Source organism: Aethalodelphis obliquidens, unplaced genomic scaffold (genome assembly GCF_003676395.1).
Source record: "Aethalodelphis obliquidens isolate GAN/ISIS:26980383/991018 unplaced genomic scaffold, ASM367639v1 scaffold14, whole genome shotgun sequence".
Classification (NCBI taxonomy): Eukaryota; Metazoa; Chordata; class Mammalia; order Artiodactyla; family Delphinidae; genus Aethalodelphis; species Aethalodelphis obliquidens.
This window is the reverse complement of record NW_020837958.1, coordinates 8214527-8242408: the sequence shown is the minus strand read 5'-3', so window position 1 is coordinate 8242408 and position 27882 is coordinate 8214527. Positions and strand designations below refer to the sequence as shown.

The 27882-nt window shown below is 37.4% G+C and overlaps 1 pseudogene; it reads right to left on the bottom strand.

The window, feature by feature from the left end:
• Positions 1-27318, bottom strand: LOC113625152 (U6 snRNA-associated Sm-like protein LSm5 pseudogene; annotated as a pseudogene).
• Positions 27319-27882: the final 564 nt, after the last annotated feature.

The following is a 27882-nucleotide window of genomic DNA, read 5'->3' as shown; positions in this document are numbered from 1 at the left end:
GACAAAACAGAATCTAGCGTAAGTCAAGGAAATCTATTCATACTTCAGGTCCTTCTCCTCCAGGAACCAGCATTGTTATGTTATTTCCATTTAACAAAATTTGATCTAATTTAGTAATTCTTCTTCCTTCTGGTGTGATTTGAAACTCAATGACATCTTCCAGTACCATACTGACAAAGTCATCAAATCCCATAAGTCTGCAAACAATCTCCTTATCACTCTTCATCACAGTGTGAATCCTTGATCCTACACCCTTGTCCACAAGCTCTAGAGGGAGAAGCTGAGACGGGATGCTGGTTAGCCACCATGGCTACGCCAGAAGTGGTCTCGCAAGATCCTTTTTGACCCACCTCCAAGAGGAATGGAAATAAAAACAAAAATAAACAAATGGGATCTAATGAAACTTCAAAACTTTTGCACAGCAAAGGAAACCATAAACAAGATGAAAACACAACCCTCAGAATGGGAGAAAATATTTGCAAATGAAGCAACTGACAGGATTAATCTCCAGAATTTACAAGCAGCTCATTCAGCTCAATATCAAAAAAACAAACAACCCAATCCACAAATGGGCAGAAGACCTAAATAGACATTTCTCTAAAGAAGATATACAGATTACCAACAAACACATGAAAGAATGCTCAACACCACTAACCATTAGAGAAATGCAAATCAAAACTACAATGAGGTATCACCTCACACCAGTCAGAATGGCCATCATCAAAAAATGTACAAACAATAATTGCTGGAGAGGGTGTGGAGAAAAGAGAACCCTCTTGCACTGTTGGTGGGAATGTAAATTGATACAGTCACTATGGTGAACAGTACGGAAGTTCCTTAAAAAACTAAAAATAGAACTACCATATGACCCAGCAATCCCACCACTGGGCGTATACCCTGAGAAAACCATAATTCAAAAAGAGTCATGTACCACAATGTTCATTGCAGCTCTATTTACAATAACCAGGACATGGAAGCAACCTAATTGTCCATCGACAGACAAATAGATAAAGAAGATGTGGCATGTATATAGAATGGAATATTACTCAGCCATAAAAAGAAACGAAATTGAGTTATTTGTAGTGAGGTGGATGAACCTAGACTCTGTCATACAGAGTGAAGTACGTCAGAAGGAGAAAAACAAATACCGTATGCTAACACATATATATGGAATCTAAAAAAAAAGGTTCTGAAGAACCTCCGGGCAAGATAGGAATAAAGACGCAGATGTAGAGAATGGACTTGAGGACACAGGAAGGGGGAAGGGCAAGCTGGGACAAAGTGAGAGAGTGGCATGGACTTATATATATTACCAAATGTAAAACAGATAGCTAGTGGGAAGCAGCCGCATAGCACAGAGAGATCAGCTTTGTGACCACCTAGAGGGGTGGCATAGGGAGGGCAGGAGGGAGACGCAAGAGGGAGGAGATATGGGGATATATGTAAATGTATAGCTGATTCATTATGTTATAAAGCAGAAACTAACACAACATTTTAAAGCAATTATACTCCAACAAAGATGTTAAAAAAAAAAAAAATCCGAAGTACCAGACCTTACTCTTTTCCGATTTTAAAAGAACCTCCTATTATTCATTCCAAACTAGCCACATTCCCCTCACAAGCTAGTTTCTGCCTCAGGAACTTTGCATGTGTTATTAGCTCTGGCTGGAACGCCCTGGCCTGGAACTTTGCTTTATTGGTTTCCTCATTTCCTTCTGGTTCCTACACAGATATCATGTTCTCAGAGAATCCTTCTCCAATGATCCCATGTTAATAGCTATCTACTTCTTATCATTCCTTAACTTATTACACTACTTCATGTTTCTTCACAGCTCTTAATGTACTTTTCATTATTTAGTTTATATTATGTACTTTTTTTCTCTTTTTGCCTTTATTTTGTTTTCTGCATTGAAATGTAAGGTCTGTACAAGGTCAAGATGTATCTCTCTCTTGTTTAAAGGTCCATCCCTCTTACCTAGAACGGCAACTGCCACATAGTAGATATTCAGTAGATATTTATTTATTGAATAAATAATTTTTTAAAAATAGGTCAAAAATAATTATAGAGAATGTGACAAGTGGCTTTATTTTCTTCTGTGTAACTCGTTTAAAGCTTAAAGGCTGAGTTTCAAGCCTTAACATACAACTTTGACCTTTCTCTGATATCTTCCTCTAAGTCCATTAAGAAGTTTCAGATTTCCTTTTTATCCAACTTTTGAAGAGGAAATTGTGAATACTTAATGCCTACTTCCTGTGTTTTCATAAAGAAGAAAGAATTCCCTAGATGGAAAGGAACCCGTAAGGTTTCTTTCACCAGAACTCTTCTCCCTGGGAGGAGGAATGACTTAGCTGATGAAGAGATAGAGAAAAGGAACATGGCCCCTGTAGCTCAGTACACTGAGATTTCATTCAGGTAGACCCATCTTCTTCTCAGAAGTTTGTTTAACATTTTCTCTCCTACAGAGGCAGAGCCTGTCCCCAGGCCTGGGGTAGAGACAGGAGTTGGGTTGGAATGGAGACGAGAACGATGTAGTCATATCTCTGACAGACGAAGTTTTTTTAGTTCAGGGGTGCAGGGTTTATATTAGGAAATCACACTTTGACTGCAGGTCAAGAAATATTCTCAGAATTAGTTTTATTAGCATTGAACCTGATATTTAATTTTTTTACCTGTCTGACTCCTATGTTTGATTTTTCAACTGTTTCAGACCTCAGAGTGAGAAGAGGACAACAATTTATTTTTACTCCTAAAACCCAAACACATATGCTGATTCCCTCTATGCTACATTGTTCCTCACTACGTACTTGGTCACTTACTCAATATTTAATGAGAGCCTACTAAGAACAGTACCCTCTGAAATATCAGGGACAAAAAGATTAATAAAATATAGTATTGACCTCATGGAATTAGTATTCTAGTGGTTGCTCAAATTAACTCTAACTCTAATTGACCATACAACATATCCAGGGCACTCTAGCTTGAATGAATATGCAAAGTACAGAATTCTATTTTTTCAAAAGTTAGATGATTAATATTCTTTCCCATTTTACGGTACTTCACCTTATTACTCCAAGCCACTTAGGTCAAGGATGATAATGTGATTCAAGTACCATTAAATCTTGATATTATTCTTTTATTTCAAAGGGGAAAAAAGTACATACACAATAAGTAAGCATGAAGTAATCTAAAGCGGATATAAAGATATCAATCCCATCATAGAAGCCAGGAGACAAGTCATCAGTCAGACTTTCATCAGCAGCAATCAATGGGATGAAAAATGAACAGCATTCTGGGGGTAATCTTAAAGACTATATACGCTTTTCTCCAAGATCATTTGTTTCATCAGTGGCAACTGCGTCAGTGTTCCATTGTGTTTATAATGAACAAAAACAAAGGGAAACAGACAAGGAGACAGGGAGGAAGGAAGGGAAGACAGAAAGAAAGATTGGAGGAGAGAAATAAGAGGCCTAGAGGGAGTGTCTATCCAGTTTGCTTAGCTGAGATATTTGTGAATGTAATGGCTTGGGGGTGGGGAGCCTGGGGAGGGGTGTTAAAGAAAGGCTGTAGCATCCAGACAAGGCTTTGTAAGCCACAGTAAGAAATTTTGACTCTATTCAAGGAGAAAAGGAAGGCTGCCGAAAGATTTTATCTAGGAGAATGACGTATTCTAACTAGTGCATGTAAAGATCAACTTGGCTGCAGCAAGAATACGTTTGATGGAGCACAACTCCCATTTCCAGGATATTTTTATTCTAATACCTTATATGCTTTTCAAAGGTATGAAAAGAGAATGAATACGAAGGGGTAAGTGGTTTAGAAACAAGGCAAGTCCCAAGTTCCTACCCACAGAGGCACTGTTTTTTCCTAAGTGACAGGGCAGATTCTCAAGTGGCCAAGCCACTGGACAGACCTTCTCAGAAGATTCCTGAAGGCACAGAAAGCATGGAAGGATCCAGATGCTCGTGCATCATGTTCCAGGAGTAGGACTGTGACAGCTTCTCACCCAGCTTGACGTAACGTGTCAAGATATATTCAAGAAGCCTAAACACCACTGGGAAAAGCATAACATGGTACACTGGAAGGAAAACTTGGCTGGGGAATTCTAGAAGACCTTTGTTTGAGTTCTAATATATGATTCCATTTTGAATACCTCTGTTCCATCCCATAGATGCCAGGTTGTGTCAACACGATGAGCTCTTTATGCAAACTAAGGATTCCTAAATATGGATTAGACAGAAGTGTTACCATGGTCTTATTATGTACGTATTGATTATGGGTAGCCATCCTACCACCATGATAGCAACAGTGTACTACTATGTGAGATTTGAGGGAGCTCCCAGGATATAGCTGCCACTCCAAACTGAGAACAGTAACACCCCAAAGGTACTCCAGACTACTAGTAGCCTGTGGAACAACCATCATGGTACCTCCAATATCATCTCATAAAATAGTTGGAACCAATCCCTCAGATAATTTGTCTACTCCATTCTAAGAGATTACCAGGAGCAATTTTACCAACCTCTAAAGGAATGTAGCTTACTTCTTAGACATCAGGGATTTATACATTTATTATGATACTTTCCCTGTAGATGGCCACAAATTGTCTCACTTCAAAAATTTTCCAAAAGGTAGATCTTGAATAAAGGACTCATTTCCTGAATCACACCAAGACACTGCATGAACCAGGTGCGACCCTGCCTCACATCCCTGTTTACACAGTGGCCATCGGAAGTTTGAACCCTCCTAGTTTTACGTCCTTCTGGTGCTTTGCACATCTCTAATCTAACTCTTTCCCTCATTGCTTCCCTGTGTTTGTGCCACTATAACCTCCACTTATTTAAATACTCCTCCCTGTGATAAGGTACTAGCGCTGTAGGCTTTCCCAACGTTCTTGAAAGCACAGCAGGCTCTAGAAGTGAAGAGGAAGGTGAAGAAAGTAAGTCTTGGTTTGGGGGGGCACACCCATATAGTCTGCTTCTTTGCTTTGCTCCCTTCCCTCAAACCCCAAGTTTCCACTCTGGGAGGACAGGTCATGGCAATGAAGAGATTTCATGTTATAAATTTTGTGCTTAGAAGTTCTAGAGAAAATCACTGTGGTCACTCTCCATGTAACATCCTTGACTATATTTGTCAATTCTTCCATTGGTCAGATATCCCAGATCCCTTCAGTTTTCTTCAATTTTAAAGTCACTGTAACCTTTTAGCCAGTCTCTGATGGCTCTTTTTATGGATAAAAGATTCATTAACCTATAAAATAATAGCATAGCTCAGATGGCTTGCTTTCTGCAAAATTATTAACCTGTACAAAAGATATTGAAATACATTCCTAAAACTCTAAGACTAACATTCTGGGAATAAACATTTCAGTACTAAATATCTATATCAAATAACTTTCTGTGAGTCTCAAATAAAACAGATTGTGAATTTTTGCTTGTACCCTAGTGACCTAAGAAAATAAATTTAATAAAAGACCTGGTAGTGGTGTAAAACCCTTAGGGCAAAACCTACAAAATGAATTAAACATACCAAATTTCTCTTCACTGAAAAGGCAATTTGGGTATTACTCTACACTCTCCCCCTTACAGAAAGAAGAAGCAGTCATTACTATCAGTAAGGTTGATTCTGAGGAAGTTTGAATATGAAACGTTTATCCCACTTACTGCATTTTATCCTCCATGGGTAATACGATTGATTCATTGCTGTAACTTGTGTTTCTAGTCAATTATACTCTCCAGTACTCTTGCCTTGTGGCTGCACATCCACAGAAGAATAACTTTTTGAAGAAGAAAAATTAAATAGCTCCCACTGAGGCTTGTTTTTCAAAATTCATTAAAAGGTAACTAATTTCTGATGCCATATACAAACTCTTAGAGAAATATATTCTAACAAACCACAGGACTATGTGGCTAAAATACCACTTTTTTGTTTATTTTTTCATTTTTTATTTATTTATTTATTTTTATTTTTGGCTGCATTGGGTCTTTCTTCATTGCTGTGCACAGGCTTTCTCTAGTTGCATCGAGCGGGGGCCATTCTTCATTGCAGTGCAGGGCTTCTCGTTGCAGTGGGTTCTCTTCTTGCGGAGCACAGGCTCTAGGATCATGGGCTCAGTAGTTGTGGCTTGCAGGCTCTAGAGCACCGGCTCAGTAGTTGTGGCACGTGGGTTTAGTTACTCCTCGGCATGTGGGATCTTCCCAGGCCAGGGCTCAAACCTGTGTCCCCTGCATTGGCAGGCAGATTCTTAATCACTGTGCCACCAGGGAAGGCCCTAAAATACCACTTTTATACTAAAGGAAAAATCATAATGCAAACCATGAAAGTAGAGCTGCCTACTTGGGATTTCTGAGAAGTGGTTGCTTTGGTTGCTGTAATAGTAAATGATCTCTGAAATAAGATACTATATTTGGGTTATTCATCCCATTTCTCTCTTCCTCTAACATTTTTAGATTGCACGCAATGCTTCTGATCAAAGGGCAGAGGAAATGCACTCACTGGATTTAAACAACTCTGTTCTCATTCCCAAAATCTCAAATATGGCATATGAGATAGTTGTTCTGTAACATAAGTTAAAGCAGAGGAACAAAGAATGCTAATGCAACTAAATTCCTATGCTTGATTCACAAAGCTTGAGCACTAAGAAAAATCAAAATTTATTAAAATGAAGATGCTGATGACTAGCCAGGTATAACTGGAATTTTGCAGAATGACATTCCATACCTGAATGTCAACGTAAAAGGAAGCCGTCCATATCAAAGGTAAGGCATAAAAGAAAAGAAGGTATAATATTCTATAATAATGATGCTTATGAATGTTGAAAATAAAGCATTATTTTACATCTGTATATCTTACAACCTGATCTAGATTACAAGTTCCTTGATAACACAGATCATCCTTTACATGTCTTTTATCCTTTTATTGTACTACCTGTCCCATAGCAATTGGTCAGTAAAATATCATTTTTCCTAAGACTGGTAAAGCCATCTTACACTAACAAAGAATTTTACAGCCAGGGACTTCCCTGGCAGTCCAGTGGTTAGGACTCTGTGCTTCCATTGTAGGGGGCACAGGTTCGATCCCTGGTCGGGGAACTAAAGATCCCACAAGTGGTGTGGCGTGGCCAATAAATAAATAAATAAAATGAAGGAGTCACTTTGAAAAAGAAAAAGAATTTTAGAGCCAGAAGATATCCTGGAAAACAATTAACACTAATGTCACCTTCATAGACGTGCAAATTGTGACTCAGAATAGCTCCTCACTTTCTCAAGGTCAAATATTAGTCTATCACAGATGAAGGACTGGAATCAGGGTTTCCATTTCCCAACCCGTTGTTCTTTCCAATGCAGTCTATCCAATCTCATCAGTATATATGAAATAATTACACTGAGAAATTGTAATGTCACCTTGCATAATGTAAATATTATGGCTTCAACAAATATCTTTTGAGGCTATACAATGTGCCAGCTGCTATGGAGAGAGCAATGAGTAGGACAAACTCCCCTCTCTAAAGAAGCTGACAGTATGACAGAGATGATAATCTATATATAAATAATTGTTTCCATTGCCTAAGGGATAAAGCAATGTTCCCTAAAACAGCATAAAAGAATAGCCAAAACAATCCTTTTAAACAAATGAACAAAATTGGAGGACTTGAACTTTCTGGTTTCAAAACTTACTACAAAGCTGTGGTAATCAAGACAGTGTGGTACTTGCAAAGGATAGACATAGATCACTGGCAAAGAGTTAAGAATTCAGAAATAAACTTTACATTTATGGTCAACTGATTTGTAAACAAGATGCTAAGGCAGTTTAATAGGGAAAGATAGTTATTACCACAAATCATGCTGGTACAATTAGATATCCACATTCTCAAGATGAATTTAGACCTTTACTTCAAACTGTATGCAAACATTAAGTCAAAATGAATCATAGAGCTAAATGTAAGTGCTAAAACTCTAAAACTCCTAAAAGAAAACATAGGAGCTGATCTTTGTATCAGAGTTAGGCAAAGGTTTCTTATATATGACACCAAGAGCACAAGCAACCTAAGAAAAGAACTGACAAATCAGATGTTATCAAAATTAGTAACTTCTGCACTTCAAAAGATATCATCAAGAAAGCAAAAAGACAGGCCACAGATTGGGGGAAAATATATGCAAAACACATATCCAATAAGGGACATGTATCCAGAATATGTAAAAATAAAATCTTAAAACTTAAATCGTAAAACTCAAATTACCCAGTTAAAAAAATGGACAGTAAATCTGAATAAATATTTCATCAATGAAGGCACACAAAGAGTCAGGAAGCATTCAAATAGTCTCAACATCATTACATTATTAGAGAATGCAAATTTATTTTATTTTATTATTATGGTTTTTTTTTGCAGTACGCGGGCCTCTCACTGTTGTGGCCTCTCCCGTTGCGGAGCACAGGCTCCGGACGCGCAGGCTCAGCAGCCATGGCTCACGGGCCCAGCCACTCCGGCATGTGGGATCTTCCCGGACCAGGGCACAAACCCGTGTCCCCTGCACGGGCAGGCAGACTCTCAACCACTGCGCCACCAGGGAAGCCCATATTGCTTTTGTTTTAAGTCATCATTTGGTTTATAAATATTCTTTTTAATGCTATTTCTCATATTTCTGTAGTGAAAGTAATGAATACATCAGAGAATAATATTAATAAACACCTCTCATTGCAGTTACTTAATTGGTAGCATTTAATATGAATTCTTGAATAGTTTTGCTATTGGACTTTTTCTTATAAAACTGTAAAAAAAATTAGTGTTTTTAAAACAGTTAGCTATAGCAATATATCTTCAAATATAAATTGGCATACTAATTAAAATATGTCATTTATGGTTTTTTTAGAGAGTAATTATGTTGTACTTCTAAAACAGAAGCTAAAAAAGAATCCACAGAATATATCAAATTCATTAATTTCAAGGACACTTAAATAAGAAGGTTTGATTATGTCACTGAGAAACTTAAGTTTACCTTTATGGGATGAGAAAAAAAGAAAAAAAGCGCTCTCTAAGCCAATTAAGAGTACAAACATAATTTCAGGGCAAATGCTCAACGTAACACTTGAGAATAAAATGTTTCCTGATAAGAATTAATGGGCTAGTTACAAGTGATTCTTATCAAGTACAACAAATGTTATATCATTATATTGTGTCTGGATCCTCCAAGCCTTTTCTCTCCTAGCCCCACCCTCAGCCTCTAAACCATGTAACCATCACAACAGACAAGCTGATGTCTGCACCCTCATTTTTCACTTACTCTTGCAGTACTTGTCTGAGCTTTACTTGATATAGCCAAATTCTTACCAATTTACCCATTCTTTCATGTAGAGCCTTACCGTAATTAAGGCTTGGGGGGCTGGCACTGCTTTATAATCTACAAACAAGGCGTCCCTACTTGATTACCATCCAGATTCTCTCTTTAGTGCTATTATCTCATATAAAGGCAGAGAAGTATCTCTCTTTGTTCATCTTTCCCCCAAAGTCTGAATTTTAGGAGGCACTTCCTTCAGAATTATACTTATTCTTTAAGACAGTCTCAGATGGTAGGTCCATTAAGAAATCCACTTGTCAATTGTACTACTGTCCATTAAATTGTGTATTATGTGTGGGTGAAGGTAATAAAATGGCACTTTCATAAAATCATTATTATATTGCTAATTATAAAGCTTTACCTTTTGTCTGAATTATTGACTCTTGACAGAAAATGTCCTCCTTTTAAAAGATTCTCAATATTTCCACTGGAAACATGTATTCTAAATGTGAAGTGAACCTTTCTTGTATTCCACAATAACCCAGGTCATTATGATGGTTGATTTACGTAAAAACTAACAACCTATCAAGAATAATAGAAAATGTGTTTACTGGATGTCTGATATACTTAATGCTTGAGGTGCTGCTTGGAAAAATCAGCATACCCACATTCACCATCAAACTCAAATTCAGAAAACACTGTTGAGGATTACATTTAATGATGGATTTCAACTACTAAAAAAATAGCTTCATGTCCTCATATGTTCTTTTTAAAGCAAGTCCATATAATCATGAATTGGGAGAAACTGTCACGATAGAGATGGTTTATATATATATGCTATAGAAAAATCACAGACGCTTTATTCAGAACCAGAAGCAAAGTTAGAAGGAAATCCACATTGCTTTGGCCTCAGGGTCACAACTTTGAGGCCTCAAGGATTTTTTTTTCTTTTTTTGGTTTTGTTTTTGGTTTGCTTTGTTTTTGTTTATTTTTTTATTTCTTATTGAAGTATAGTTGATTTACAATGTGTTAATTTCTGCTGTACAGCAAAATGATTCAGTTATACATATATATATATTCTTTTTTAAAAAATATTCTTTTCCATTATGGTCTATCATAGGATACTGAATATTGTACTCTGTGCTATACAGTAGGATCTTGTTGTTTATCCGTTCTATATATAATAGTTTGCATCTGCTAACCCCAAATTCCCATTCCATCCCTCTCCCACCCAGCCCCCTTGGCAACCACAAGTCTGTTCTCCATGTGAGTCTGTTTCTGTTTCATAAAAGTTCATTTGTGTCATATTTTAGATTCCACATGTAAGTGATATCATATGGTATTTGTCTTTCTCTTTCTGACTGACTTCACTTAGTATGATAATCTCTAGTTGCACCCATGTTGCTGCAAGTGGCATTATTTCATTCTTTTTTTACGGCTGATAGTATTGCACTGCATATATGTGCCACATCTTCTTTATCCATTCATCTGTGGATGTACATTTAGGCTGCTTCCATGTCTTGGCTATGGTGAATAATGCTGCTATGAACATAGGGGTGCGTGTATGTTTTTAAATTAGAGTTCTGTCTGGATATATGCCCAGGAGTGGGGTTGCTGGATTACATGGTAGTTCTATTTTTAGTTTTATGAGGAACCTCCATATTGTTTTCCATAGTGGCTGTACCAGCTTACATTCCCACCAACAGTGTAGGAGGGGTTCCCTTTTCTCCACACCCTCTCCAACATTTGTTATTTGTAGACTTTTTAATGATGGCCATTCTGACCGCTGTGAAGTGGTACCTCATTGTAGTTTTGATTTGCATTTCCCTAATAATTAGTGATGTTAAGCATCTTTTCATGTGCCTATTGGCCATTTGTATTTCTTCTCTGGAGAAATGTCTATTTAGGTTTTCTGCTCATTTTTTGATTAGGTTGTTTGTTTTTTTGTTGTTGAGTTGTATGAGCTGTTTGTATATTTGGGAACTTAAGCCCTTACTGGTCACATCATTGACATATTTTCTCCCATTATGTAGGTTGTCTTTTCATTTTGTTTATGGTTTCCTTTGCTGTACAAAAGCTTGTAAGTTTGATCAGGTCCCATTTGTTTATTTTTGTTTTTATTTCTATTGCCTTGGGGGACTGACCTAAGAAAACATTGGTATGATTTATCTCAGAGGAAGTCTTGCCCATGATCACTTCTGGGAGTTTTACGGTATCATGTCTCATGTTTAAGACTTTAAGCCATTTTGAGTCTATTTTTATGTATGGGTTGCTCTAACTTCATTGCTCTACATGTGGCTGTCCACCTTTCCCAATACCACTTGCTGAAGAGACTGTCTTTTTCCCATTGTATATTCTTGTGAGGCCTCAAGGACTCTGAGCTATGATTTAATCAAGTGACAAACCCAAAATATTGGCAAGTCTCCTCTGCCGTCTCAAAATATCTTCTCTTTTCTATTGTACCTGTATGCTGGTACTTAAAAAAATATTTTAAAAGCAGAAGGGGATTTGCTAAAGGAATCAAATGGCTTGTCAAACCCTTCCCACAACATAATTTGTCCTCACTGCAGCTCTTAAGTCTAATGCAAAGTAACCTCTTTAATTCATCTCTTTAAGAATAAGGACAAGGAAGGGAATATGTGCCTCAACTTTAGGGTGTTCCTTTCTCCTCCAACATTGTTTATTTCTTTAAGATCAATGTTTGAGATAATGGTCTCTAATTCTTCCTCCACCATGACAGGATGTATCAAAGACAAAAAGCAATGCCATCCTGGTTCTCCTCCTGGAGAACCTTGACCAGTGCCTCAGAGTTTATCTTTCTCAGGTTTCTTCTTGACCTAATTATTTTCTTTATTGCTCTAGGGGAAGTCAGAAATACCAACAACTATATGCCCTTCTTTATTTCAGTGGATAGCTCTGGAATTAGATCCTACACTTTGCATCCTGGCTCTAGCACATAATAGCTGAGAGAGGTATGGCTTGTTTTTCAATCTCTGACTCTCCAATTCCTTATCCACAAGAGGAGGACCATAAGAATAGTGCTTACTGTGTGTGGTTACTGAGAAGATTAAATGATTTCATATAGAGCACAAAGTCATGCTTAATAATAATAATAACTAATATTTCTTTTCTTAAAATATACATAACTTTTATATATTTATATTCAAATGTTTTTATATTTATTTATTTATTTATTTTTGGCTGTGTTGGGCCTTTGTTGCTGCACGTGGGCTTTCTCTAGTTGCGGCAAGTGGGGGCTCCTCTTCGTTGCGGTGAGCAGGCATTGTGGTGCCTTCTCCTGTTGTGGAGCACGGGCTCTAGGTGCGTGGGCTTCAGTAGTTGTGGCGCGTGGGCTCAGTAGTTGTGGCACATGGGCTTAGTTGCTCTGTGGCACGTGGCATCTTCCCGGACCAGGTCTCAAACCCATGTCCCCTGCATTAGCAGGTGGGTTCTTACTTAACCACTGCGCCACCAGGGAAGTCCCAATAACTAATATTTCTCGAGAACTGATTTTTTTTGAGAACTGTAGTTTCCACTTTACATTTAATTCTCACAACAAACTATTATGTATGATTATCGTTCTCATCTTGCAAAAGAGTAAATGAAGAAAAAGAGAAGGTAAATAACTTATCAGTCTCAGTAAGATGACAAATAGTGGAACTGAGATTTTATTCCTAAACTGTACTCTTAGAGCTTAAGCTAAATTTTAGCTTTTGTTATCATCCCTGATATACCTGAGGACAATAAATTAGCCCACATGTGGTGAATATCTACAGCCTTTGATGTGTATAATGCTGTGCTCAACTTTTCACTATTACTTTTTGCAAGTTTTATCACCCCATTATTAAAAATATCTTTGTACAGGACTGAATGTCAATATTTCATCTCTTCTTGACTCTTCACCACTTGATATTAATCCAAATGTTGGGAAAGTTTCAATACTGAATATACAAGGTCAGAACTGGTTTCTTTCGTAAAAGGGAGCATTCTTTCTCATTAGCATTTGTGTACTTACAGTGTCCTATTCCAGTGGTTTTTAAATGTCAGCAAGCAACAGAATAACCTGGAGAGCCTGTGAAAACACATATTAATAAGACTCACCCCCAGGGTTTCTGATTCAGGATACCTATGTTGGGATCCAAGAATGTACACTTCTAAAAAGTTCTCAGAGATACAGATGCTGATGGTCTGGGGACCACTTTGAGAACCACTGTGCTGGGCATTATACTAATATATTTATGTCTTAATTCATTTAATCCTCATCATCAATATAGGAGGAAGGTGCTATTATTATCTACATTCTATAAATGAAGACATTGAAGGGTCTCAAGTCACACAGCTAGTAAGAGGGAGCATCCTGATTTGAGCAAGCAAGCTATTTCCAAAGCCCTTACACACTCTTCACAACCCCTCCATTCTGCCTCCTTGAAGCTGTAGGTAATAAAACTCATCATTAATTGTCTCACAAGGTTTTTATGAGATGCCAGTGAATTACAAAATGTGGATGCACACAGCAGTGTGCCTGGCCTGGGGGAGGGAGTCACTAATGCTGCTTTCTGTCAACATATCGGAATTAGTAACCACCACTCTTTCTGAACTTCCACTTACTTCAGATAAAATACCAATTGTTATGGTACAGACGAACTTGTTTGCAAGGCAGAAATAGAGTCGAGTCGCAGATGTAGAGAACAGACTTGTTACCAGCAGGGAAGGGGGGATGGGACAAATCGGGAGATTGGGATTGATACAGATACACTACTATGTATAAAATAGATAACTAATGAGAACCTACTGTATGGCACAGTGAACTCTACTCAGTGATCTCTGGTGAATTAAATGGAAAGAAAAGCTAGAAAAGAGTGGATATATGTATATGTATAACTGATTCACTTTGCTGTACAGCAGAAATTAACACAACATTGTAAAGCAACTATCCTCCAATTAAAAAAAAAAGGTGAAAAAAAAATCTCCTCTAGCTTTCACTTTATCCTATCAAAATCTAATTGGGTTTTTTCCATAGTTGGCAAAGAAGAAGAATGAAAAAGGCAATACAAATACATGCAAGTGTCTGAGTAGTTAAAATGGAGGGGTGAAGGGATGAAAGTTCAGCATCTCCATAGCTTCTTACAATTTTGGAACATTAAATTACAGAAAGGCTGTTCCACTGTGATTGGAACTAAGGAACTTATAGAGGCTACAGAGCACCTGTGGCATATACATAGCCTTAATTTAGAAGCACGAGTAAAAGCAGCCATCCGCTGTATGGATTTTGCATACCTGATGCTGGTACAAGTATAAAGCTCATCAGTACCTTTGTGGAGGCTATCTGTCAGCATCAATTTTACAGAAAAATGCTCCATCCATCCTAGAGTCTAGAAATGTGTCCACATTCAATGTTATCCCATCAGGCATCGGACACAAGATTTCTCATAGTACAAAGTTTCTCTAGTAGGAGAGGTTTAGTAACAAGCAAGTTGAGAGATGATGATAAATGTTTTAGAAATACTTTGCTTATTATCTATTTTATACCCATCGACCCTTACAAATATAAGCAAAAGTTCCTCAGACAAGGTTAATTCGCTGCATTACCGATTTGGGAAGTAAATGAATCCAGGATGCCAAAAGCCAGGAGCTATCATGGTCCTGCTGACTCTCTGGCAAGCTGATGTGTCAAGATGTCACCTCTGCCTCCGATGAGGTAAGTTCTTCACGTGCTGACACTGATTGTTTCATGACAGAAATAAGTTGAGCCTCTGTGGCCAGTTAATAATCTCAGTATCTCCTGGAGAGCAGGCACTTTGGCAGAAATCGGCATCTCCTTGACAGCCCCGGACAGGAAGGCTGAGATCTGGATAAACTAGGAGAATGGGTTCTTCTTTTGCCTTAAATCCTGTCTCTCAGGTGAGCAGGGTGGCCTGGGTTTGTTTGCAAGAAGGTTATAGAACTTTAACCTGTTTTCTTGTCAATCTGCAGGTGTATTCCATAATCAAATCACGGGAGCTGGAGTAATGGCTTTGAATCAAGGTGATGGACACAGAGCAAGCTCTTTCCTTTCTATAAAATTCTCTAAGCAAATGTGTGTCTGTTTCTCTCCAGATGACAGGGTACCTACTATAATTTTATAGTTTCACTCATGTTCTCCCTCCTTCTTGCCTTTTGCACATCATTATATGCATATTTTGGGAAAGTCTTTTCCGTAATGGTCATACCCGAGAATTAAGGCACTGGCACAGATTTTTCTAAAATACAAATAAAAAGGCAGCCAGAGTACATTCAATTTACTTGAGATTGTGATGAGTTCTCATTGGACTCTGATTTCCACCAAGTGGTCAGAAAAACACAGATAGGAGTGTGCGTGTGTATATGCATGGGTACATACGCATGTTTTTCAATGTGTGTGTGTATGACTGTGCATACATAAATTAGCATATGCTGGGTTACAGTACACAAACAGAATTAAAAGACAAACAAGTGAACTTTCTAAAGATTTTATTTGCCTATAAGTTTAGTCATATTATTATGTTTTTAAATTTTACAAAAAATAAGCATGCTTACCAATTTCATAATTAATGAATATAAGCATTTGGTGAAGCCCTAAGAAACAGGAACACTGGGGTGGTATCACCTTATTAAAGTCAGGATTTTTTTTGTAGGTTATGAATGGATTGATTTAAACTGGTCCTCAGCTCATGGGTCAAGACAACAAGCAAAAATGTCAACTACATCAGGGCATCAGGCCAATTGCAAAGCCCCCTAATAAATATGAATAAGATGATTTTACTTATTTGTTTTTCTCCTGCTGCTGCTGTTGGGGAAGATGACAGCCTAATCGTGTCTGCTCAGCACCGGGCTGTGAGTTTACATTAAGCGGCATGTGTTCTATCATTGCTGCAAGGTTTGGAGGGAACTGATGGCTTTGTCTAAAGCCACTTTTCTGGAAGCTACTCAGCAATTCAAAAAGGAGATTTTCTGCATCTTTTAAAATTTGCTGGAGGTTTCAATGTGAAATGATTATTCACTAGACGATGAGGATAACGAAAAAAAATCTTGTCTTGTACATTAGGTAACTTGCAGGATATCTTGGCTGTAATCTTCCTCTCTACCAAGGAGGCTGAGCCTCTCCCCAGGTTTGTGGTCCACTGGAATCAGCACCAAGATTTATTGAGACTAGTCTCCCTTTAATCATCCATCTCATGCTGGATTCTGACCATCGTTTCATGATTTAAACAGCATGTGTGTCCTAGACCTGAGAGCCAAGATTTACCTTGGCCCCATTTGTAAGTTCTAATCTGAATTATCTGCCTGGTAACCTGGGTCTTCCAGCCTATGGCCTACTCTTGTCCTTGTCAATTTCCTTTCTGGTGAAGTGAGCTATGTTCCTGAATCACAATCTATTCATTGAAGCCTTGCCTCCTTTTTTGGAAGATGTTACCAATCCTGTTTGCCTACATCCCAGGCAAGATTTTTGTTTCTGAGCCGGAAGTTTGGTCTGTTTCCTTTAGGATCATCCTGTCCCTATTTATTTAGTACCTACTGTGTACCTAGTCATTGTATTAGATTTAAATGGATCTGTATATAAATATGTATCGTTAAGAGGAAAGACAAACACAGTATTTTTGACTATAGTCTTTGGATTCAAATAAACATGATTCAAATCCCAGCTCTACCACATGCATCCTGTGTGACTCTGGGCAAGCTATTTAACCTCTCTAAGCTTCAGGTTTTTCAGCTATAAAATTGGGATAAGAAAATACCTAGCTTGCCAGATTCCAAAAGAATTAAGTTAATATATATAGAATGTAACAAAGTCTAGTCACATAGAAATTAAACAGTAAATGGCTGATATCTAAATCTATAACCATTAATATAACAATAATTTCTTTTAATGAATAAACTGTGATGATTGACCAATCCTAGAGCAAAAACAAGTGAAGGTAGCATAGTTGCAGAAAGTCTGGTGATAGAAAGCAAAATATAATGTTATAATAAAGTAATAATAATAATAATAGCTAATGTTATTGAGCACTTCCTAAGTTCCAATAGCAACACTGTATACTATATATTATACTTGTTTTGGAGAAAGGGCAGAATGGGAAGGGGGTGGAGGAATGAGACTGAAGCAAGTGAGAATATTAACAGTTGCTGAAACTGAGGAAAATGACTCAAACCTCTCTATTCATTTAATGTTATCATAAGAATGCTATTCTTACCTCTCCTTTATTATTCTACTCCCAGGAATTTATCCTGAATTTTTTTTTGATGTTACTGACATTATACAGTAGAAACAAACAAAAGCTGTAAGTAAAATGAAGTTCACTGCAATATTAATTACAATAGAAATATTTAATATTGAAAAATGTCCACAAGTATCTATCCCTCCCTACAGTCATGCCCTTTGCAATGTGACTTTGCAACTCCAACATCAAAAAATGGAGTTGTACTTACTTTCTCACCCCTAGAATCTGGGCTGGCCACAGGCTTAGCTTTTGGCCAACAGAAAACCATGAAAATGAGTTTGTCCAATTCCAACCCAAGCTCTTAGTTTTTCCTATTGGAACCCTGACAGCCACCTTGTAAACAGGTCCATGGTCAGTGTGCTGGAGAATGAAAAACCTGTGGCCCAGGCATTCCCATTGCTCTAGCTGAAAACAAGCCAAGTCCCCAAAGCAAAGTCATCTAGCTGACCTGCAGTTGACTACCGACACATGAGAGAGCCCAGCTGAGACCAGAAGAACTATCCAGCTCAGCTCAGCTCCACTTGCTGACCTGCAGTCCTGAGAACTAAATATACGGTTTTACTTTAAGCCACCAAGTTTTGGAATGGTTTACTGATACAAATGTTGAATATGACAAAATACTAGGCAAGCTTTAAAATGGCAATGATGACATCTAAGTAAAATCGTGGATATTTTATGATATAATATTGAGTGAAAATAGTAGAACACAAATATTAGTCTGTATACCGTAATTGGAATTATGCAAATTTATGCATGCAAATAAAGTGGCCTATAAAAAGGACATTGCTTTCTAAGATTGGTAGGATTAAGCATTATGTTGTCATTATTTTTATTTCCTTCAACATAACAATTTAAATTTTCCCATGAAAATATTTAGTAGGACATAAAGTCAGAGACATGCTCAAGTTGTAGGATATCTTGCTGTGACATTAAATCAGTGAAAAGTACAAACCGAATCTTTTGCCTCCTTTCCCTGATGATTATTATTGAAAAAATGAACAAAATGGCCCAAAAGAAATACGTCAAAAGGGGAAGGAAATCTCTTTATTAGTTAGGAATTAAAGTAAAATTCACACTAACTTATTTTACTTTCATTATCAGAGTGCTAGAATTTAAAATAAAAATGGGGATTTAAATACTCGATGGATCACAAAACCTATTTTAATAGTCAAAGATATTGATAACAGCTAAACTCTCATATGTTAAAGGTCAGCATTTAAATATTAAAGGTGACTGACCTAAGATAAGGAAGAAACAATTTCGGCAGTAATTCTAAAAATTACTAGCACTAGAATGGCTCATTCCTTTATTAAATGTAGATGTGCCCGTAATAAAGGCATTGCCCCAGGAAAATGAAACTGACTTATACGCAAATACCAAAGAACTGCGATGAAATTCTGAAGCCTGTCCTTGGAAATTCACCCGTGACCAATATATCTCCTTAATCCAGTGGGCTGCTGAAGCACAATGCTGTTTTTCTAGCTGAGTGTGCACATTTGCTGTATCGAGAGGGATGCGGAGCTTGGCTTCCCTCTTGCATTATGAAGGCAATTTATTTTGACAGTTTCCTCAGCCCCCAAAAGTTGTCAAACATTCAACATGCTGCAGATTGAACTCTAAGCCCCGTAGTCTAAAGTTGAAAGCTGGGAGGTAGGGACCAATGTCAAAGACAGCAACGCAGAATGTGTGTCTTGGTCCTTTCTTAACAAAAGTCAAGAGCTCAGAAATGAATCTATTCTTTATTTAGGTTTTGGCCAGTGTCCATTCCTTTCTCTACCAGCCACACTTAACGTGCCCCTAAAACCCTTAAATTTTCTGTTATGATGACCAGTTGATTTACTTCTCAATTGATACACTCACTTTCACCTCTTCCAGTCTGATGGCCCTTCCACCAGTCATTGAGTAGCTTCTCTCTCTTCTGAGAAGGCAAACCAATCCCCCACTTCCAATTCTCTCTCTTCCATACCCAGAACCTCTTCCACTTGGCGTGTAGCAGAATGCTGTCTTTTTAGTTAAACAAACTTCATTGTGATGCCATTGACCTAGTTTGAGGGTTGTTGAAAAATAAACAGCCCTGTAGAGCTCATCACTCATTGTAAAGGTATTTGCCAAGGACACTGTTCATTACATCATACAGTGTCCTATTTATTTATGAAGCCTTCTGAAAGAAATCCCTGTCCCATCTTTATACAAAAAAAAAAAAGTTGTGCTGCTCCTAAGTATCTGTTCTGTGTTTACTTCTTTTTGCTTGTTTGTTTACTTGTAAGGGACATTGTGAATTGTGTAGTCAATACAAGAGATGGTTAACTCAAGGATAGTGTATAGTTACCAGACTCTCAAGAATTTATCATTGTCCATGGCTCTTCTTTGCCTCCTCTCTTATTTTTCTGTATTGCTTCACTGTATTTCTTGGTTGTTATTGGCCGGTCACATTCATGTATCTTTTAGCTAACATTTATGGAGCATTCATTAGGGCCAGCAGGGTTGTAAGTACAATGTATGAATAGTCATTTTAATCCCCCTTTCCAACGTATAAAAAAGCTACTATAATTATCTCAATATTGCATATAGAAAAAATATGAGATGCAAAGAGATTGATTAACTACCCTAAAGTCACATAGCTAGTGAGTGGAGGAGCTACTCAAAGTTAAATTATTTCTGGAAGAACTCACAAAGAGGAGTTTGATGCACTTGAGTAAGACATGGGGATGGTTTATCTAAAATGAAGGTAATCCCACTAGGTGAGTAAAACTGCCTTAACCATAACCCTCTCTAATGTCTCAAGAAACTAGTTCACTATCTAGAGTTCACAAGTTCAAGGATTAGGGTTTCTGTCTATGCAAATTAGAGGAGTAAGGTACTGCCAGGCAGTCTCCATGACTTTCCAGATTGTGAATCTTGTGTTTCCTATGAGGACTTTCTTGTTGGATCACACTTGAAATCCATATTGGATCTCGCCTCACTCAGATTTAACATGATTATGTTTAACAGAGCTCAACTATTGAAATAAACAACTCTTGTGTAAGTGAGCTTGGGGATGACAGTTTCATTTTGTAATGCTGAATTTTCACTTCTAGCTATTAAAAATTGACCTAAGTAGAATTACGTAGAAACGTTTACCTTGAAAAGGGTGGTAGCAGCATCCTCTTTCAGAATTTTAAAGGAGAAAGCTAAATTTTGATCTGTTATCTTTGGGTCCTTTAGACAAATATAAAAGATTTTTTTTTTCTATGCAAACAGTGGAAACAAATGCTGGTTAACTTAAGCAGGAAAGGGATTTATTGGAAGGATATGAAGGAACAGAGAGAATCAACAGGAGACTGAAAGAAAGCCTTGAAAATCAGCAGAAATTAAGGGAAAATTGACATCTGAAACAACACCCAGCCAGTGCTGCCTTTGGACCCTGGTAACTGGTGCTGGTACAGCTGTCAGGACATCCACCTTGGATGCTACTGCCAGGGCTAGAATCAAAGCTAAAATGTCCCCTCCTAATGCTATAGCTCTTATGGGCTTCTGGGAACCACTCACTATCTTTGCCCTTTCAGGTCTGAGGTTAGTGGAGGCCACCTGTGGTTGTTAGCCTTAGAGATGCTTTACCAACTCGTGTTGGTTTCTCTTAATCCATAGTTCTTCATAAAGATACCCTTTTTAAAACTTTCTGCAATTATTCTTTTTTTAGATTGCCATCTGTTTGTGGCAGGAACCATGACTTTACAGGATACACTGGGTGCAAGGAAAGTCAGTCCTTGATCTTATTGTGATTACAGTCTCACAAAGCTAATGACTTGTGGTTGTGTCTTATTAACCTCTCTCACATTGAAAAGGGACAGGCTTGATAAACAGTAGGTCCTTTACATCAGTGTTCCAATTCTGAATTCTGAAAATGGCTACTTCTGTACTCAGGTGCTCTGACAAATTTCCAACACACATATATCTGTGTACTCTTTTTCCTAAAATACCTAATTGAAATTCTTCTTTGTGTCTCCCCCTCCCCATTACCCAGCAGCCTCTACTACACAATTAAATGCTTGTTAGGTAATTCAATCTAGAATATAATCATGTGGAGAGATGAGTATAAGCCAACACAATAGAGTAACGATGTGTGTTTGTAATGAGGCTCTTCATTAGCATGACCATATTATTGGACCCTGTCAGACTCAGATCATAGGATGAGGTTAGAACACACATTGCCAGTATGTGGTTAGCCACATGCTAGAGGCTGTAATAAAAGGGAAGACGTTGAGGAAAGGAGATGTTAGCAGTCATAGAGCAAATACTGTCAACTTAGATAAGGGACGCAGAGATCAAGTCCAAGTAGGTCAGTGATTTCTGGTTCTAAGCAGCCAACAATTTAGGGAGAGTCTGCCTGAGAACGGAACAGCAGAGGTGGTGTCGGCATCACTAGCAAATAGTCTCACCTAGAAAAATCCACAGAAAAAGTGGGGATGCAGCATGACCTGAAGCTGGCATAAATTAGGAGAAAAGTCAGAACAATGGCAGATTGTTGGTACCCAGCATAAGAATCCCCCTACTCCTTGCAACCAGTACACTAGGAAACTGGAGTAATGAAGAAACAAAAACAAGGATCTGGTACCTGAGGGATGGGGGCTGAAGGGAAACAGCAAGGTGAGCTATCAAGAAAATATTGGAAAACTCTGTAGACTCATTCAGAACTTCAGTTTTTGAAAAGGTAACAGTTCAACACTTCAATATATAGCAGGGTGGAAAATATTTATATTGGGTCTATTGGTTCTGTTGAGAATCAAGTCCAATTTTAAGTTTTTTAGTAGTCATTGCTAATAGCTGGAATGATGCTGGGAAGTGTTGATACTCAAGTGCGCAGTTTTATCTCATCTCCTCCCATCCCAGGAGCTAGATGAATTGAGCTGAATTCTGCAAACTGCCTCACGTTTGAGAATAGCAATGGCTCCAAATTTCAACTTATAAGATGTATCTTATACATTTTAAAAAGGGATTTGGATAATTTCTGTAGAAAGTTATCCAGAATGTTCATATATCCATATGGTTTCTTGAGCCAGTTGTTAGTTCCACAGTTGGTACAAAGAGATTATATGCAGATAGGTAGGTGGATAGATAGTGATAGACAGATAGATGAATGAGTGAATAAATAAAATTGCATGATCAAGTAAGTTAAGAAAAATTGGGCCAAACACAGTTAACAGGCATCTTTATCATTAGAAGAGTTTTCAGTCTACTGCTGTGTGCCATCATTTTCTAAGATGAGTTATAGAAGATGGGGTTCTCCAATTGTATTTTATCGGCAGGTTATATTTTGAATAGAGCAGCATCTCTTGAAATCGGGATGCCATGGGTTTCAGAAAATGATGTTTTGGATATACTAAATGTATTATAGCAATCTTGAGTACAATAGCCTTATTATATACACTGAACTGTCAGAAGATCTGTAAGATCTTCGATGAAAACTCCAACACAACTGGAAATGCCCATACGATATAGGTGTTTGTGAAGGTCATACAACTTCTCTTGAAGTATCTCCAAAGACAGTAAATTCTCTACCCAGTGAGGCATCTTTTCTTGCTCTCAAGCAACTCTATATTTTATAAATGCTTTTCTCATAATGAAATGTAATGTGGTATTTTATTAATTCTACCACTGGTTCTAGCTTCAGAAGAAGACAGAATAAATTTACTCCTTCTTTCTCAGCTTCCCTGAGTTCACTCAAATTTTTCCTATGTGATATGTTTTCTAGGCCTCCTCAGAAATTTTATCAACCTGGAATCACTCTAGTTTCCCTCTAATTCTTTAAAATGCATGCTTGGAATTGCACCGAGTATTCTGGGTGTGGTTGGATTAATGCAGAGAATGAGACTGCAACTTCCCATGCCATGCAAACTCTTTTCTTCTTAATAATGCCAGAAATTTGCAGCCACGTCTCACTGTGGATTCGTGTTAAGCTTGAGATCAACTCAATGCCCCATAAACGTTTTTATGTGAACTACTGCCACAGCGTGTCCTCTCTCTCCTATAGTTAGGCAATTGATTTTTGAAATCTAAATGCCTATCCCTAAGGTTATGCACAGTTGTATAAAGAAACAACCTACTGGCTTCTTTTGGTGAATTGATACAATTATACCCTCAAACGAGTTCAAGATAATAATAATGGCGATGAACACAATTATCAAAAATGGTAAGCTGCCTCTTAAAGAGTGCTTTAATATATGTTATTTCACTTTATAATCTAGATAGAAATAGTGGATATTATTAGCATCAACTTAGAGATGAAGCAACGGAGGCATTAGAGATATCGGCCTATGATACTCCGATGCTTAGTAAGTAGGACAACATGCCTAGAACTCTGTCTTCTGCCCCCTAATCCAAACTTCTTTCCTATACCAAATACTTTTCAGTAGAACATATAGGCCAAGTTCTACATGCCAAAGAATTCTGTTGTACATGCTTCATTCAACAGTGCCGGTGGGCTAGAGAACTGCCTTTTCTCCATTCTGCAACATTTATTAATTCACCATGAGCTTAACCAAATGTAAACATAGACGTTTAGTCATTAACATCAATGCTAGTTGTTCTATTCTAGTGTTGACTTTTCTTTTTTTTTTTTTTTTGGCGGTACGCGGGCCTCTCGCTGTTGTGGCCTCTCCCGTTGCAGAGCACAGGCTCCAGACGCGCAGGCTCAGCGGCCATGGCTCACGGGCCCAGCCGCTCCACGGCATGTGGGCTCTTCCCGGACTGGGGCACGAAACCGTGTCCCCTAGCATCAGCAGGCAGACTCTCAACCACTGCGCCACCAGGGAAGCCCAGTGGTGATTATTTACGAATAAAAATGTCATTTGTGTTAAAAATCCAAGAAAAAAAATGTGCCCTCTATTCATTAACCCTTTCACTCAGCCTGGCAGTTTTCAAGAATTTGGGAAATCGAAGCTGGAAACTATCTACATATTTGTATCAAGCCTATTCTTCACGAATCAGGGTAGACTTTACTCCTATAGATTTTTAAAGAACAGATGGAAACAGATATATGGTGTCTTTAAAATAATAAGCTAAGTAGTACTGCAGAGAGTTGGGAGTCAGAATCCCAGGGCTGGGTGAGGGATAGGGTACCTGATCATATGAGGTGTGTAAAACGACAACTTTTTTCTGGAAAGCAGTTATTAGTTTGAGGGCTGAGAAGTTATTGTATATGAATTTGCAGCCACAACATTGGGACCATTAGGGTATTTGCACAGGATACAGGGACACAGAGAAAATAAACCACTGTCTCAAGGACACAGGGAAAATAAACCATGGTAACACAGTTCCAACTATAGTCCAGAATCGCTCCGATGTGGTCAAAGATATGCCTGGGGGGTAACTGAAGTGATCTGTCTCCAGGCTCTGGCCATTAGAATCTGAAGTGAAAACCAGAGAAACCAGATATTTTTTTTCTGATGATAACCTCTATACATATATTGATAAAAGTCCAGGTTTAGTCCTAGAATAAAAATATTTAAGATATAATCACATGAGGAAGACCTTAAAAAATCCATGTTGTCCAATATGGATTGGACATGAAGATACTCTTCATTTGTTAAAACCAAGAGATAATCAGTTAACCCAGTAGTAATGAGATTTTCCAACTTTAGCTTTAGGTGATCACTATCTTTATCTAAAACACAAAGTATTGTGATGATGATGAAACTAAAATGTGTTTTTTAATGTCAAGCAATTGCTTTGCACGTATATTCATTTCATTATTTTAACAATCATATGAATTGAATAATTACCTTATCATGGAAGTGAAGAACCTTTAAAGTGTTTTATACATCCAAAAGGAAAAAAAAAAATCTCTTTCCATTTGGCAGTCCTAAACTTGTGTAGCAGCCAAAATGAAATAATATAGCTTGGTAATATGATGAATCTACATAAGACCTCCATCTATAGGTTTTAATACCTGAATTGAACTAGCAATTTATTTTACTGTTTTTTTTAACATCTTTATTGGAGTATAATTGCTTTATAATGGTGTGTTAGTTTCTGCTTTATAACAAAGTGAATCAGCAATACTTGGCAATTTATTTTTATTCACACAAGATTGTAAGCTATAGGAGAACAGATCTGGGTATTTCTCAAAAGATAGGACAGTGTCTGCCACGTAGACTAAGAGCTCAATAGTTAAGTCAATAGATGAAATTCTCTCCTAGAATGTGTTTTTCTTGGGCAAATCACAACTTTCATGACAAGCAGGAATGCAAACAAACATGTAATGCATTTTAGAGACCTACTACTGAAAATTGTGCAATTAGTTCATCATGGATTAGTTCATGTGACCTTGTCACTTTCCTAATGAGTATTTCTGATTGACAAACACAGACACTAAAGCTCTGAACGGTCATAAACTTTTCAAAAAAACAACAAATTAACCATTGGCAGATCAAATGTTTTCTAATTCCCAAATTAAAACTTCTTTCTAAGACAATGTTTCCCAAGCCCCTGTCTTTTGGTACCATTTTCACTACTGTGAGGCTATAACCCCATCATCTATACTATTATTTACTGAGTATGTATTTAATTACCTCACTTGTTTAGCTTAAACTTATTTTAAATGAGACTTTATGTCTTAACATAATTGGAAAACTAATATAATTCATTACATAAAATATAACTATAAAATTAATTTAATTAAAGCAAATGATTAAATTCTTGATAAATATCATTAATTCATATATACTCTGAGGTGGCTGCCCATTCTCTTTTAATGTAAAAAGAGGTTAGCAAGTTGAAGACCTATTAACACCAAACTGGGCCTTTCTCCTTGACATAATCCAGATGAAATGAAATGAAATTGAAAATGGAATTTCACTGTACTTATGTGCCCCAGTATTATTTAAATATTATTTAAAATGAAACTTTTTTCTGTTCTGAGTCCCAACTGCATAGCACATGTTCAATGATTTGGAACACACTGCTCTAGGCCATATCACTTCCCAAAATCTGGTAAAGTATGTGTTTTTTCTCTTTCTACTTTTCTTTTCATATTATAATTTTGTCCTAAATATACATATACAGATATTTCTAGATAATCCTAGCTCAATCTCTTTATATTATTTTAGAAAAGACACTTTCCCAGTGGACTACCATTATTCACATGACATTAAAGAAGTCTATTTTAGTTGGTGCATAAATGTGTTTTACTGTAATTGACAAACAAAATATTTTTCTCAAGTCAAAATTCAGATGAGTTCTTCATTAGCAGTTTTATCTTCTTCAATGTAACATTTTCCTAAGACCTCTCTTACTATTAAAAGGATCCCTTCCTCAAATGACTATTGTACTTTTATTTAATTCTTCATTTTCAAGGCCAATTTCTTAGAAGTCCCATTCACTTACTCTATTTCATGACCCTCCCAAAGACTTTTTCCTTGGCTCCTTGAAGCATCCCACCATTATATTAAACAGATTCTTTAAGGTCACCAACAACAACTCATTTGTCATAAATTATAGGCCTTTCCCTCTCTATATAATACTTAACTAATTACTCCTACTTAACCTCTCAACTGCATTTACTTGTGCGAGGCTGGGATCGCTTGGCTCAGACTGTTTCTGTATCTTTCCTCTTATGGCTTCAACTATCTCCTCTCTGTAAATGAGTCCCAATTACCAAGCTCTGGATTGTTGTCTCCAGCTGTCTGCTGTCCAAGGGAGATGAAACGCCCTGGATTGGGATGTAGGAATGGGGCATGTTAACTGGAACTCTCTGCTGATCAGATCCAAAATGAAACTTGTGCTTCTCCTCCTCCTGTTTCCCATTGTTCTTATTGTCACTTTCATCCATCTAATATTTCAAGCCTAAAGTCTGGGTATCATCTCATTGACACGACATTTACTCAAATGGCCAGATACTGTGTTATACCTGAAAAATATCAATTCTTATCCTCATTTTCACTACCTATAATTCAGGCCATATTTACACCTTACTTGTCCTATTTCACAGAAGTCTTTACTATTCTCCCTGCCTCTAGTCTCGGACTCTTCCAATTCATCTTGAGCAAGACGGCCTGCCAGACTGTTCTTCACATAGGGTGATGCTCCTGGTCATGCCACAGCTCCACCCCAAATCAGCCAGTACCTTCCACATATACCCCAGCTAAAGTTCCAACATCTTAATCTAGAATCCAAATCCTTACATGACCTAATCACTCCTTTACTCAGTGTGTATTTGCTTTTCATCTTTGATTGGGCAGTATATTAAAAAGCAGGTTAATAAAAATTATACATAAAATTTTAAACATTTTGATCTATTAAAAATGCATATATTTACATTCGTTTGCCAGTCATTTCATGCAAATCATAGGCCTTTTCTTCTTTTCACTATGGATTTACCAAGTGCATGAATCAT